Raw genomic sequence first — 12,705 nt, 5'->3', positions numbered from 1 at the left:
ATTTACGACATAAGGAACTCGTTTACGAGAAAAGGATCACGCCTCTCATTCATAAATAACGTTAATGGCTAGCTGCAGGCCGGCAAAGATGACGCTATCCGACGCTATCGTATTTAATCTCCTGCTCGGGTTGAGGCAATGGGAAATATTGATGTTCCTTAAAAGTGAGGAGGGCATTCATATAAGTATGTCAACATTGCGCAGACATCTGAAGTCATTGGGACTGTTCAGGAGAAAAACCCAGTCGGACCTGATAAATTGCCGGCGAACCGCTCTAGCCGAGCCTTCTCTCGGAGGGACGCTAAAGTGTGTTGCATAGCGACCGTCGTGCATTTTGAAGGCAGCCAGGAGGGATTACTTTTTTGTATTCTTTAATAAAACAGCTACTTTGACTTTCTTGTTGTTTTTTAATGTAGTGTGTCTATGACTTTCGTTTTGCCATAATAGTAACCGTTGTATAAAAGCAATAGATCACTTCAGTCAGTGGTATGTGCTCATTAATAATTATACCACTGTGAAGTTTTTTTTTAAATAATTTAACAACTGACAGGGTTTGCCTTAACTATGTATTTTACATAGTATTTTAAATTTGAATAAATTAATTATGTGACATACTGTCACAGCCAATATTAAAACAAAATATAATGTGGGCAGTGGGACAAAAAATATATTTCCCCACAAAAACAATATTTTATTGATTTGTATAAAAACAATTTAGCTCATTAATTGGAAAAGAGCTTGAGGTAAGACGTTTTCTGAACAATGATGCATAGTATAAAGTTAAACACATAATGCACTGCTGTATTCAACTTTTAAGAGCCGCAATGTGAGGGGCCAGCCACATGCCCTTTAAACCACCATGACAACAACATTTCCACTTCTGGGTTCCACTGAACAATTAACGCGTCAATATTCGAGGGGCTTTGGCACATCAAATGATGGAACAAGCATCCCGTACTGGTTCAACTGCTCCTGCAGGAAGAGAGCCACTTGTAGCAGGTCCGACTGGGCTTTTCTCCTGAACAGTCCCAATGACTTCAGATGTCTGCGCAATGTTGACATACTTATATTAATGCCCTCCTCACTTTTAAGGAACATCCATATTTCCCAATGCCTCAACCCGAGCAGGAAATAAAGTACAATAGCGTCGGATAGCGTCATCTTTGCCGGCCAATGACTTCAGATGTCTGCGCAATGTTGACATACTTATATAATGCCCTCCTCACTTTAAAGGAACATCGATATTTCCCATTGCCTCAACCAGAGCAGGAGATTAAATACGATAGCGTCGGATAGCGTCATCTTTGCCGGCCTGCTGCTCGCCTGCAACGTTATTTATGAATGAGAGGCGTGATCCTTTTCTCGTAAACGAGTTCCTTATGTCGTAAATATGATATCTTATCTCGTAATTACGAGATCCTTATCTCATAATTACGAGATGTTTTCTCGTAATTACGAGATCCTTATCTCGTAATTACAAGATATTATCTCGTAATTACGAGATCCTGAGTGTGCTAACGGCTACATTAGCTGTGAAACTTTTTTTTATTTGGTGAATGCTCAGCGCCACCGTACCCCCCCCCCCTTCAACACACACATTTAATTCTTAGGTCTTAGATGGTCTTTGTCCAATGGTTAAATCTCCTGCGCCACACTGCCAGACTGCCTATCACTGCTGATATGGAGCAGAGCTTTGCTAATTGTCTAGATTTTCGGAGAGCCCTGGCAGCCTTGATCCACTGAAAAGGTTGTGGACATGCCCCACGCTGCAAAAAATAAACACTATTAGCGTGCATTGGTAGCCTTCATAGGTCCCTTAGTATTTCCAGAATGGGCTGGTATTTAACGATTTTATCGTTGAAAGCAATTTCCATGTAGGCCTACAGATCAAACACACAGCTCAAGTAAGAGCATTTCCCTTCTGTCTCTGTTTAAAAACACAATATCAGGAGTATTTGGGATGTTACTAAACACATCAATAGAGCTGTTAAACCATTCTGGCATGATGCGTGAATGTTTGTACATGGTCACATTTTCTAGAAATACTTTAACATTGCTCGAAATCAGATCGACAAGTCGGTCATGGTGTGCAATATCCTTTGTACATAGTACAGCCATTCACAATATGGGCAACTGATTCAAGTTGATGGCCAGAGTGCATTATACAGTGTGGATGGTGGTGTGCAGGGTACCATAATGCCAGATTGTGTTTGGTAGGTAGCACCTGCAGTCTCGCTTTGGCAGTGAAACAGAGGATGTCATCCCCAACAGCAGCATTTCTGTACATGGAGTGGGAAGCAGAGTGGTCGGCAAAGTCTAGGCATGCTAGCTTTCCCTGCATTCTATGTCCAGTCCAGTGTGGTTTGGTCTCTGTTTGTTTTATGTTAAGAAGGAATCTCCTTGCTTTTGTGTTCTGTAGTATGTGTTGTGCCTCGTTGTGGTATACAGTAGCCTCTGCGGTTACAGATGGGTCGGTGACAACTGCATCAGATGCCTGTGGTGCTGTGCATGACTTGTGTTTTGTCCATTCCAGTTTGACTGTCATTCTGTTGTACAGATCATTTAGGTCCGGCCAGTCCGACCGAACTCCAAAGCCTGCAGCTTGTGTGTCCAGTTTCCCGCTGCTTTTCCTCCCAATGCCTAGGATGCTGTCCTTGCCTGCTTTGGCCAGAGGGACCTTCCTCCTCCTGAGGTCCAGCAGGAGGGAAGCTCTGGCAAGCTCTCTGACAGTGGCATCATCATTGTTGTGCATGCTGATGAGGTGTGTCAGCCTGGTAGCAGTGTATATCCCTTCCACGGTTCGGACAGCAGCCAGGCCCCCCTCTTTATGTGAGAGGAAGATGAGGTCCCGGGTAGAGTGTGAGTTCAGCCCTAGCCATATTCTGACAGCCTGTACTGTTTTATTGTTAGACTTTAGACTTTATTGTCCCCAAGGGGAAATTTTTCTTCACGTCACAGTACATTACATATGTGGGCCGCACGCCGACAGACAATAAACAGAAACAAATAAACATCTACACAGATCTGCATAAACATCTACACAGAGTAGGACTGGGGGTGATTTATCTTGGCCTTTTATTGAGTGCTGTTATGGCTGCAGGCACCAGGCTTTTGCCGTAGCGAGCCCTCCTGCACAACAGGGACCTATACCTGCGTGCAGAGGGCATGACATTGAAGTGGCAGTTGAGAGGGTGTGTGTTGTCCTGTGCTATTGTGGATGCAATGCGTGAGATGGCCTTTATATTGAGCTCTGACAGTGTGGGTGTGGGGAGACCAATTAATTTGGTAGCTATATTTGTGACAGTATATTTTTTGACAGTGAGCATGTTAAAGAAGCAGGTGGAACAGTAGAGCAGAATGGGTTGGACAATACTTTGATATAACAGAAGGAGGAGATGGGGGGCAACATAGAGTCCTTTGAGTTTGCGGATGGCATACAGTCTTTGGTGGCTCCTTTTTTGAATGTCTGTTGTGTGCTGGTCGAAATTGAGTTTATTGTCCAGAGTGAGTCCAAGGTATTTAAAGCTGTCAACTGTTTCTACTGTGTCATTGTTGATGAGAGTGGGGGGCTGGGGAGATGGGTTACCTATTGTTATTTCTTTTGTTTTGGCTACATTGAGATGGAGGAAGTTATGTGAGCACCATTGGGTGAATTGAGTGACAGTGTTGTGGTAAACTGATACAGAGTTATTGTCTGATAAGAGGGCGAGGATGGCAGTGTCATCAGAGTATTTGAGGAAGGTGTTGGTGTGGGAGGGGCTGGTGCAGTCATTGGTGTACAGGGTGTAGAGGAAAGGGCTAAGCACACAGCCCTGGGGGGCTCCTGTGTTGGAGGTGAGTGAGGGTGATGTGGTTCATGTCCGGTAAGACATTTTGCAGGATGTGGACGTTTTCAAAGAGGTGTTGAACCTTTGCCAGGGCCAACTCTCTGATAGCGTCCAGTTTCATGACTACAGGGAGTGGGGAGGAATCAATTAGATCGATTCTGTTCTCATAGGCACAACATAGCTCCTGTGCCTGCTCCTCCCACTCACCCGCAATGTTGATGTTCTGGCCAAGATAGGTGTATGACTCGTGGCATGAGTAGACCCTGTTAGGCTGTCCCATTATTGTGAAGGAGGGTGGTTTGTCAGATTTGGCTTCATACCAGTGGTTGCCACCGCTGTGTCGCTCATAAAGAGCTGCACACTTGTTGTGCTTCACCTCCAGCCTTGACCAGTGAAGAAATTAATCTGTTCTGGCCAGCATGTTGTGTATGACACTTTCGTCTCTGGAGGACACCTCAACATCATCAGCGTAACTCTGAACAGGGTTTGGTCTGCCAAAGAAACTAGGGTAGGGGCCAAGGGCGCAGCCTGGTTACACCGTGAAGGGCCCAAAGTGCAACATCTTTGCAGAAATGGGAATAATAGTTTAGATTAAAGATTCTTTATTGTCCTTGTTCAACAGAGTTAATCAACGAAATTAAGTTTAGAGCATCACCACTGGCATAGTATATAAATATATTAATAAATAAAAATAAAAAAAGATAAATAGATAAGTAAATAAATAAATAACAATAATAACTTGAATAAGAATGCAGCAAGTCCAGTCCATAGTTGTGATGTGTGAGAGTTAGGGGGGTTGGGGGGGCTGCAGTCCTGCAATAGATGGAAAATAGTGTACAGTGCAGCAATGCAGTCCAGTTCAGTTATTGAGTGGGAGTTATAGTGGGAGTTATATGACCGAGGGGGTGGGGTGGGGGGTGCGGGGGGCAGGTTGTTCATTCAGCAGTCTGACAGCCTTTGGATAGAGGCTATTGGTCAATCTGCTGGACCTGGAGCGGATGGAACGGTTTCTCCGTCCGGAGGGCAGTCGCTGGAAGAGATGGTGCGCTGGGTGGACCTGGTCTTTTAGGATGTTGTTCACCCGGCGTAGGCAGCGGGAGGTGAAGACTGTGGAGATCTCTGGGAGGCTCTTCCCAATGATCCTCCCCGCAGCCTTGACCACTCTGTGGAGGGCCTCCTTTTCGGCCCTGGTGCAGCTGGAGAACCACACCAGGAGTCCGTAGGTGAGTACACTCTCTACTGCGCAGTGATAGAAGTTGACCATCAGTCCCTGTGGAAGTTTAGCCCTTTTTAGTTTCCGAAGGTAGAAGAGGCGTTGTTGTGCCTTACCCACGGCAGAGGTGATGTTGGTCCTCCAGGACAGATCGTCGGCCACAGTCACACCCAGAAACTTGAAGATGGACACCCTCTCTACCTCCTCCCCTCCGATTAGGAGTGGAGAGTGGCTGAGGTGTCTGGCCCTGCGGAAATCGATGATCACTTCCTTGGTCTTGGTGGTGTTGAGAACCAGGTTGTGATCACCGCACCACTCTACCAGTCTCTCGGCCTCCCTCCTGTATGAGGTCTCATCATTTCCTGTGATGAGGCCAAGTACTGTAGTGTCGTCAGCAAATTTCACTATGAGGTTAGATGGAGAAGAGGAGCAGCAGTCGTGAGTGAAAAGTGTGTAGAGAAGTGGGCTGAGCACGCAACCCTGGGGGGCCCCGGTGTTCATGGGCAGGGTGGGGGAGACATGCTTGCCAATCCTGACATGTTGTGTACGGTGTGTTAGAAAGTCCAAAATCCAATTGCATAAAGTGGTGTTCAGGCCAAGTTTGTGTAGTTTGCTGTGTAGCTTGTTAGGCAGGATAGTGTTGAAAGCTGAACTAAAGTCAACAAAAAGGAGTCGCCCATATGTTTTACTGTGCTCAAGATGCTCTAGTAGAGTGTGTAACACAATGGCAATGGCATCCTCTGTTGACCTGTTCTTCCGGTAAGCAAACTGATTCTGATCTAATGATGGCGGTATGGAGGCTTTAATGTGTTTCATGACTAGTTTCTCAAAGCATTTTGCGACGATAGGGGTGAGTGCCACAGGCCTGTAGTTGTTCAGACTTGCAACATTTGGTTTCTTGGGAACCGGGACTATTGTTGCTGCCTTGAGACATCCTGGGACCCAGGATGAGGCCAGAGACAGGTTAAAGATGGTGGTGAGAACTGGAGCTTGTTCAGCCGCACAGTCCTTGAGCACCCGTCCCTGGACTCCATCTGGGCCTGCTGCCTTCCTGATGTTGATGTTGCGTAGGATGAGTCTGACCTCATGAGTGCTCAGGACTAGGGTGGAGCCGTCAGAGGGGTTGAAAAGATGTTTAACTCCTCCGCTAGGGGGGCGCTGCTGTTGACAGGGGGGGATGTTCTTCCCTTGTAGTCCGTTATTGCCCTAACGCCCTCCCACACCTGCCGGGGGCATGAGGCGCTGTTGAACTGAGCTTCAATGCGGGTCATGTATGCTTGCTTGGCAGAACTGATGCCTTTCTTCAGGTCGGATCTTGCCGTGCAGTATGCATTGGTGTCACCGGTTCTGTACGCTGCATTCCTGGCTCGTAGTAAGGATTTTACTTTAGGTGTCATCCAGGGTTTAACGTTTGGGAAGACACGGAATTGTTTCCAGGATGTAACAATATCCACACAAAATTTGATGTAGTCAAGGACTGAGACAAGATAATTATTCAGAGACCTACGTGTCAACACACCCAGTCCACTGAAAATGTCCCAGTCTGTGGAGCTGAAGCAGTCCTGGAGCCTAGGGATGGCGTCCTCAGGCCAAATCCTGACAGACCTGACTTCGGGCCTACTGGCTCTGATTTTGGGTGAGTGCCAGGGGTGCAGGAGGAGCGAAACATGATCAGAGAGACCTAGGTGGGGGTACGCCTGGGTTCTGTATGCATGGGCTATGTTGGTATAAACCTGATCAAGTGTGTTGCTCCCTCTGGTAGCGCATTTTACATTACGGTGGAAAGAATGAAGTACAGACTTTAAGTCAGCATGATTAAAATCCCCCGCTGCAATAAAGATACTGTCGGGATGTGCCAGCAGGCTATTGTTTACAATGTCCTGTAGCCTTACTAGTGCCAGCTTAGCATTGGCGTCGGGTGGAATGTAAACAGCACAGATGTAAACAGAAGAGAATTCTCTTGGTAAGTAAAACGGTCTGCATTGGAGCAACAAAAATTCCACGTCAGGGCAACAATGTTTGCTAACAACTGTGACATTGGTACACCACGAGTCATTGGTATAGATACACAGACCTCCTCCTAGCTTCTTAACCGAGTCAGCTGTTCTGTCTGCTCGATAGGCAGTGCGGCCATCTAGCTCAATAGCCGAGTCCGGGTTTTTTTTATCCAGCCAGGTTTCCGAAAAGATTAAGCTGCAGCAGTTCTTGATGTGTTTTTGTGAAACTAGTTCCAGTCGGATCACATCCACCTTGTTGCGGATCGAACGGACATTTGAGAGAAAGATGGTAGGAAGCGGGGGTTTGAATGGGTTCGCTTTGAGCCTAGCCCACGTACCTCCGCGTTTTCCCCTCTTCTGCAGCCGCGCACAGCGTCTCCTCCTCCGCTTCTCAGCCTCAGGAGTGCTGGATGGTGATCTGGTGATCTCGGCTGGGATGGTGAAGTCCGCTGGGTGGCGAAATGGAGCGTTGTTGAGCTTTAAAAGTGCATTTCGGCTGTACTTCATTGTCGGGGTTTGAAAGCAGTGTGGAAAAAAAACAACAACTGTGTGGAATAATATTAAGTGCTACCAAAAACTACAAAACATTCCCGATTTTGGGAGCTTCGGGCCGTTGCAACTATGTTGCAACTATGTCCGCCGCCGCCATGGCAACAAAGCCATGTCAGCTGTTCTGTCTGCTCGATAGGCAGTGCGGCCATCCAGCCCGAGACCGGGGTCTTTTCTCCAGCCAGGTTTCCGTAAAGACCAAGCTGCAGCAGTTCTCATTCTCGATGTGCCCTGTGAAGCCAGTTCCAGTCGGATCTGCAGCCGCGCACAGCGTCTCCTCCTCCGCTTCTCAGCCTCAGGAGCGCTGGATGGCGAAGTCAGCTGGGAGTTGGCGAAAAGGAGCGTTGTTGATCTTTAAAAGTTAATTCCGGCTGTACTTCATTGTTGGGTCCGAAAGCAGTGTGAAAAGCCGTGTGAAATAATATTAAGTGCTACCAAAAATTACAAAAAAAACATGCCAGTTTGGGGAGCTCCGGGCCGCTGCCATGGCAACCAAGTTACATGTATTAGAATCGTACTAATGATACTAGCTAATGTTATAGGTTCTATTATAGAACCTATAAAATTCTACTGAAATAATGAGAAATATGAAAAAATACTATATTTGTTGCTGTGCTGTGTAACTCTGGCTGTGGGCACACACTGCCAGAGATAAGGTGAGAAGAATAGGGTGAGTTGGCTCTAGATCTGATTACGTGAACCCAAATCCCCCAAAGAGCTGTTGTCCATGGGACGGTTGAAACAAGTCTTATTACTCCAATCAGAAACATGCTGGAGTGATGACACTCATACTGCACATGCTCAGTTAGACCCTCCCCCGATCAGAAAGAGAGAAAAAACCTTTATCATTTGCTGCTACATTTATTTTCTCTAAAACATGTTTCGCTATTTTTTTATGAGCTGTATTTTTGTAATGCTGCCCTGATCTTTTGTATGAATGAATCCTAACGTACTTAGTTTGAATCATTGGGTTGTTGACTTCTAATTGAGATGGTCAGCATGCTTAATGGTCAGAGTTTCTACCTAACAACAGATGTTGTGTCATGGCTGAATGGTTGGGTAAGGTTGCAACAAGTTGTTGCAACTGTCCCCAAGCTAAGCAGCCATATCAAAACAGAGCACAGAACAGTATTCTTCAACATAAGCAGGTCATTGTGGGCATTGGTGTAGTCTATTTTATTGTAGTGTGTGTAATGTGTGGCGCTTATGGGGTGTCGCGCCACACTCACTAACGCAGGGGTCTACAAGCTGCTGCATGGATTTAGGAGTGCAACGATTATCCACAATCATGGAAAGCTGAATAGGCTTATCAGTTTTAATAACAGTATGAACAAATAGACAACAAAAAAAAGACAAGTTGTCCTTTTGTATGTAGCAGTATAGAAATAGGGTTGCCTTGTTGCAGTTAATTGCATCAGCTGACCACTAGGGCGGCAGTATATAAGTACGGCCCTCCTTCTCGCACTCTCACTGAGGGTCAGGTGTTTACCTGTGCAGGTAATGCTCTGTGCCCCTGCTGCGGCTACTGCTTCGTTTCATTTATCACTGTCCTCATGCTTAAAGCCGGTGTGTTTTCACTGCGGAGCAGCGACTTCGTGCTCCGTTTAGTCCCCGGTCTTCTCTAGCGGTGGTAAGTGTCCTCTCTCTCTGTGTTACACCGAATGCTATCCTGTAGCTAATGCTAATGCGATCACAGGTAGATGACTGCTGCCGTGTGGGTCTCTCTCTCCCTCCCTCTCCCTGTGCAGGTTTGATCTTGAAAACAGGTATGCTACCTTAAATCTAGCCTCCAAAGGCCTTGTAAGAGCCAATATGCCAATAATTGATTTATAATAAATATTTAGTTTAAAATGATTTAAAAAGAAACGCTGTCAGCTGACTCCAACAAGTGGTACAGAGGACGAGTAGGAGTGAGACGGAGTGCCACTATAGGCTTTAATAAATGTAGCTTAGCCATACTAATTTTATGTTTATTGACAGGGAACGCTCCTCAGCTGGCCGAAATCTACAGGTGGCGATTCATGTGACTCCTCCACCAGCTGATTGGGGCCACTGCTGTTTTGTATCTGCGGCTAATCACAGTTTCTCTGCTGCTAATCACAGTTTCTCTGCTGCTAATCACAGTTTCTCTGCTGCTACATACGACGTTGTCCCCTGCCTTATCTCTGGCAGCCACTTATTCCTGGCTGCTCTGTGCTGCTTGGTGCTGGTGCTGTTGCTGACTTTTTGCTACAGCCGGCTTGCATGGTGGACTGCCGACACCACACCTTTAACCTGTTTATCCCTGTCATTTTAGCTGAATGATTGTGAGGAGTTAATCCCTTGGTTTTGTATTGCTTGTTTTGTATTCTGTATTCTTTTGATTGGGTGGATTGTTTTGTTTATTTTGAACTATTTCCTGCTTTGTTGTATATTGTTTTGTACATTTTGGGTTAATTATTTCCGTTGTAACTTCCTTTTTGTTTCCATCTCAGTGGCTGTAGGCTGGTGGTGGTGCTGGTGACGTGGGTGGTGGTGTCCCTCCTTCTTGTGTGCTGTGCTTCCTTAGATTTGGTGATACCAGTGTGACTGCCACATGTGTCTGGGTGAACCCTCTTCCTTTAATTTAGTTTTGTTGAGTCCCCTTCCCCCTCACCTGCTCTTTCCCCACCAGTAGGCCTCAGCCCCTGATTAGGTTATTTCTTTGTTTATTTAGGGTTAATGTTCATTTTTATGATAACATATATTTTATTAAATAAAGTATTTTTGTAAACTGGGAACCACGTGTCTTGCCTGTCGAGTGGAACAAACCTGTGTCTTTGATCAATGTAAAATAATATATAATAATTCCTTGGGTGCAAGTCCCAAGGTGGCGTTGTCGAGCAACCTAAGATTCACATTGAGAGCCTCCACGCCGCCACATGTATATAGTAGCAATAGCACCTGCTAAACAAGGTCAAAACCTACTCAAAATAATTTAATGAACTGTTTACAACCATGGCTAACCAATGCATGAGAAGGAGATGAAAGGAGACTAATGTTTCACTCTTTCAATTGCTCTAATGTTATCTCTAACTGTTGTTATCTAACATACCAAACAGTAATTGAATTGTGTAAAAGTCTGAAATTATTGCACCTTAAAAATGACCATTAATTAGCTATACTCTCATTTGCATAGTAATTAACTTTATGAATTTCAATTGTGTATTCCAACTGCATGTTGGCTGACATTTCCCTAACTTTCTTTCCCTCCACTCTAACCAAGGATGCCTGTTTTTAAATGTCCTTGCCTGTCCACAACGCTGGTCAGGGGTTCTCATCTAAAAGTAACAAGGAGATATACAGTGGGATTAAAACATTGTTACTTGTTATGTGGTATACACATTGTTTTGGGAGGACTGGACACACGCACACGCACACATGCACGCACACACACACACACACTCGGTAGTCTCCGTAGCTCTGGTAGTGGCATCTGCTGCATGCAGGGTCAACCGAAGCGGCAGCAGTAGATTTTGGGCCAGGCTTAAAACTAACTAAAACACTGAAATAGTGTAGTTTGCTTTTCGTATTGTAATTATAACTTTCAATCTGTGTGGGTGGCCAATCACAGTGCAAGGGAGGGGCTTGGCCCGCCAACCAACATGCAGAGATGCAGGGGCAGCTTCGCGCTTCGTAACAGAGACAGGACAGGGCAGCGCGCGAGCGTGCAGGCAGCACAGTAAAACGACGGCTTCAGCGCAGAAGATAACACAGCATTACGCTAGACACAACCAATAGAAAGCAAAGAAGGCTCTGCGCGTACAAGATCCTCAGCATCATGTTCTACGAAGGGGTCAAATAATTCTTCCACGTGGCTGCTGCTACCATGGCTCGTGCAAAAGCAGAGGCAGCCAAAGCACGACTGCAGTTATCGCAGTTCTATTTCATGTAGGCTACGCCGCCTAGGCTTCGCCTTATGGGCTTGTCCCGCGCGCGCGCTTGCACGTACTGAACATTTTCAACTATGCACCCATCAACGTGGGCACCACCCACATTCCCACGGCACCGTGTATATAAGGCGGCGCAAACCACCGCCCATCCTCCCTTTTCTTTCAGCGACTTGTACTATCAACGGAAAAAGAAGATATGACTTCCAACCTTAAGATGACCGGTGGCAGCGGCGTGGGCGAGGCCATGGACCAACGGCCCTTTTCAGGGCCTCAGTGTGCCACCTGTCCCGCCTCCCAGGCTCCGGGTGACAGACACCGGGCGTGTTTCAGGTGCCTCGGTGCTGAACACGCCGCGGCTGCCTTGGTTGCCCCCGCCTCCTGCCCCGCGCTGCCTGAAGAGGGGCTCCTCTCCGGGCAACTCTTTTTCTCCCCGTCGGTGGATCTCGCTGAGGCCATCGACATCTTCGGGGCCGAAGTTCCGGACGCCCAGGACGCCGAAGAGCGCTTCGAGGTTGACGACGTCGCCTCCTTGGACGACGTCTTTCCTGGCTCTTCGTCCGGGTTCTCCCGCTCCGGGGCTTCCACCGAAGCCACTATTGTCCGGAGTGAGAGACCGCGCCGGATGACCGAGCTCTTCGGCGAGATCATGGGTGAGGCGGCGGCCATCAAGGGCATCCCTATGCCGGCCCCGCCACTCGCCCCCATGTCGGATGACATGCAGGGCGAGTGTTTTCGAACCCCCTCCCTCCGGGTTACCCTGTGCCCCCTGTTCCCACCGGTTCAGCGCCTTTTCACCACTGCGGGTGGGGACCCCTCTGCTCTGAAGGCCCCGGTGAGGGCCTTCACTGGCTTCACCAACGTGGAAGGGTGGGCTGATACTCAGGCGAGGGGGATCCCTCACCTGGAGCCTTCCCTGGCGGCGCTTTTCTGTCCGGGCGCCGGATGGCGTCCTAACGAGAAGCCGCTGCCCCCCGACCGCCTCCAGAAGCAGATTACCGGCCTGACGGACAGGGTGTTCGTCTGTGCCTCGCAGTCTGCGCTTGCGGTCAACAACATCGCCCTGCTCTCCGCTGCCCTGGTCTCCTTGTTGGCTGGCAGGGAGGCTTACGGCCCGGAGGAGGCCGCGAGATGGCTGGCGGTTTCCCGCTTCTCCAGCGCCATCCTTCAGCTGTGCCAGCCGGTAGCCGTTTCGGCCGGCCGGCATATGG

The 12,705-nt window shown here is 47.6% G+C and overlaps 1 protein-coding gene and 1 long non-coding RNA gene across 2 annotated transcripts in view; both read left to right on the top strand.

Moving 5' to 3' along the window:
- ndufs8a (NADH:ubiquinone oxidoreductase core subunit S8a) overlaps positions 1 to 12,705 on the top strand; it is a 340,733-nt gene that overhangs the window by 83,310 nt on the left and 244,718 nt on the right. The window lies entirely within an intron of this gene.
- On the top strand, positions 9,042 to 10,491 carry LOC132453659 (uncharacterized). The gene is made up of 3 exons (XR_009524758.1): positions 9,042 to 9,216; positions 9,283 to 9,352; positions 9,567 to 10,491. It is a non-coding gene; the product is annotated as an uncharacterized LOC132453659 (long non-coding RNA).

Source organism: Gadus macrocephalus, chromosome 3 (genome assembly GCF_031168955.1).
Source record: "Gadus macrocephalus chromosome 3, ASM3116895v1".
Lineage (NCBI taxonomy): Eukaryota > Metazoa > Chordata > Actinopteri > Gadiformes > Gadidae > Gadus > Gadus macrocephalus.
The sequence above is the reverse complement of the archived record's forward strand: the minus strand, read 5'-3'. Positions and strand labels throughout refer to the sequence as shown.